The sequence below is a fragment of the Amphiprion ocellaris genome, chromosome 14 (genome assembly GCF_022539595.1).
Source record: "Amphiprion ocellaris isolate individual 3 ecotype Okinawa chromosome 14, ASM2253959v1, whole genome shotgun sequence".
Classification (NCBI taxonomy): domain Eukaryota; kingdom Metazoa; phylum Chordata; class Actinopteri; family Pomacentridae; genus Amphiprion; species Amphiprion ocellaris.
The window spans coordinates 4,829,732-4,832,928 of record NC_072779.1 but is presented as its reverse complement, the minus strand read 5'-3'; the positions used below and the strand labels follow the sequence as shown (position 1 = coordinate 4,832,928).

At 42.0% G+C, this 3,197-nt stretch overlaps 1 non-coding gene across 1 annotated transcript; it reads left to right on the top strand.

Moving 5' to 3' along the window:
• The first annotated feature begins 1,683 nt into the window (after positions 1 to 1,683).
• Positions 1,684 to 1,794, top strand: trnal-caa (transfer RNA leucine (anticodon CAA)). Its single transcript has 2 exons — positions 1,684 to 1,721; positions 1,749 to 1,794. It is a non-coding gene; the product is annotated as a tRNA-Leu (tRNA).
• Positions 1,795 to 3,197: the final 1,403 nt, after the last annotated feature.

Below are 3,197 nucleotides of genomic sequence, written 5' to 3'. Positions count from 1 at the left end.
CCATAAAATCCCTCCTACATGCCACTTAAAAATAACTTTTTATCAAGTAGTTCTTTCTGAGGTCTTGGATGTTTTTTTCATTTCTCTTAGTACTGCATTAGATGAATATATTAATATTTGCCGGCATTTTCATGCGTGTTTGCTTGAATGCGCCTACATACTTCAAAAACTGCTTTGTTCCTCCTCATACGTGGTGGGATTGCCATGCACGGCTTCACCCACCGGAGGTCAAATCCTTTTATCGCACACTGTGAACACAACCTTATCTGATCATTATTAATCTACCCTGAAACTCCTCGTCGCCTCTCCTCCTCCTCCTCCTCCTCCTCCAAGGTCTCGCTGCTGCTCGTCCTCCTGCTGTTGTGTCTCATGTAAAAGACGTCAACCAGGGATTTGAACTCATGTCTGTAAACGTTAGCCTAAATGACAATTAGTGTTTGCCCCTGATGGTGCCTGTGTAGTCTTCACACGCGAGGCCTCTAGCCAGAGTAGTAAACATGTGTTATGATAACTTCCCTCGTGCTTGTCTCTCAGTGAGAGTAACAGGGGAGGCCGTTTCATTCAGCCACCAGTGTTAGCTAATTATCTCTGGACCCCTGTTGTTCGACACGTTCGGTCTCCCCCCAGCCAGCCTCCCCCCTGCCGAGCAGCACTCCGAGTCTTTCCCCGACTCGCTCTCATTAGAGACGGCGGCTACGCTCCCCCTCTTCTTTATGTATCTCCTCCACTCCCCCTCTTTCTCGCTCCTAGTATTTCTTTATCTCTCTATGTTTGTTTCTCTCTCATCTTTCTTAGAGTGCCTCTCCAAACACTCTGTTAAATAAAGATTCCACTCCAGGCAGAACAAACCCAAAAAAAGTCAGTCGGAGGTGTACACACAAGCCCATCAAATGCCGGCACGGTCGCACAGAATATATTTACAGAAGCCACTGCAGGTATACACACACATAAGCAGCCTCTCATTAACACAGAAGTTGGTATGCAGGATGAGGCGGCCTTCACAGGCATATTCCCCACTGCGGGTTTATTAAAGACAGAGCATGTTTACAGTGTTGTTTTTGCTAAATAATCCAGCGATACTTTATGTTTTAACATAAATAATACTCTGCAGGCTAATTTTTAAAAAAGCTCATTAACATTTTTGTTGCTTAGCTGAAATGCTGCTAATCATTTTCCTTCTCAAAGCTCATTATTAGAGAGAAAGATCTTTTAATTTATTAATGAAGATGGCAACTAATGAAGAGATGCCAGATTCTTAGTATTCCTGGCAATGTAAGTGCTGTTTCTAATACAGAAGGGGATGCACAAAAATTAGAATATTTATTAAATATTAAATATAAGATGGCCCATGGCTGAATGCCTGTGGTCCTGTCTGTCTTGTAATGGCTTCATTTGTTTCATTGTTGTTGCTGTTTTGTTTTGACTGTTCTAGTCAGCTGAGCGTAAAGACTGGATGCAGTTGGAAAAATATGCTTCCAGTACTTCTAATGCTCCTTGATTATAGACATGTAACATTTTGCATACCATGTCGATGCATTTTTAGGACCACCTTTGCTGAAAGTTGAAATTTTTTACCTTGCTAATATGTCCATATGGTGGACTTTAAATGCTAGAAGAAACATCAGGAGCAAAATAAACAGTCAACGCCATGGTTCATTATTTCTCCCTGGAAGTTACAGCAGTGTCAAGATGGCCGAGTGGTCTAAGGCGCCAGACTCAAGGACAAACTCCTTCCACTGAAGTGGGATTTCTGGTCTCCAAATGGAGGCATGGGTTCCAATCCCACTTCTGACACACATCATTTTCAAGATCAATAAAGTTATAGTCCTATCTTATCTTTCTATTGTTGCAAAAAGCACAGATTCAAACTTCCAGAGTTTAATATTCAATTCAATTTTATTCATATAGCGACAATTACAATTGAAATTGTCTCAGGATGCTTTACAGAACCCATATGCCTGAACCCCCAGAGCAAGCCCTAAAGCGACAGTGACAAGAAAAAACTCCCTTTTAACGGGAAGAAGCCTTGAGCAGAACCCGGCTCACATGGGGGACCCATCTACCGCTGGCCGGCGGGTTGACAGGGACAGAAGAGGTAGAGGGGGGTGTGGGGGACAAGGAACATATAACTCACAATTGGATACATGCAAGACAAGAGTAACATAGATGATACATACAAAGTAGAAGCCAACATTGAAACTGACTCGTAAGTTTACTGTTATGATGTAAGGCTCTGGCATTAAACTATTATACTACATATATAGCTGGTAGTAAGATGCAAACAGTGTGTAGATGAGCATATCAAGTATAGTGAGGATGATGCAGAGTAGATGGTGGAAATGGGCAGCTGGAAGCAGTGGGATGGAGGAAGGTCAGCAGCAGCATCCCACAGTGGACATGATGGAGATTAGGCCAGTTGGTGGGAGAACAACCACAGATCTGAAGCATCCAGCTCTGGGACCAGGGACACTCAGAGAAAGGACACAGGGGGAATGCAGTGCAATAATAGTATATACAGTACATACATAGGTAATGAGAAAAGGGCTCAGTGCATCAAGAGAGGTCCCCCAGCAGCTTAGGCCTAGAGCAGCATAACTAGGGACAGAACCAAGGGGCGTCGAAGAAGAAGTCAGTTGTGTTCTGTACATGCAGACTCCAACTGACCCCCTTCTGGCAAACCTAAAGGAGCCAATCTGCTACCAGTAATATGGTAGCAGATTGGAGCTGCTGTAACGGTGAATTTTCCCCACTGTGGGATTACATAACAAATATGTAAGTTTATCTTATCTTAAATATCACAATTGTTGTTATTCATTTTGATTCTCACTTTACTGTTCATGTCTGCAACAAAGTTTCATAGGTGCTTCCTCACTCTGAAAAAATGTGAAGTTTTGCAAATGTTAACAGATGTAACTTTCCTTAAATAGGACTATATTTGCATTTTGCAAGTGGTAAGGTCAAAAGACTAGCAGCATTTATCCTACAGCATAAACAGACAGTGGCATGGTCTGAGCTGCAGTTGATTCAAAGCATCAGTCATGTTGTTTTTTCACTAATTTCAACCTAAAATTGTTGTTCTGGCATAAGACTATATTTAACCATTACTCTTTTCATGTTTTTTTTTTCTTCAGTTTTGCTTTCCAGGTCTCACAGGATTTACATCAGCTCTCCTGATTAAGCAATTTGTTGAGCATTTT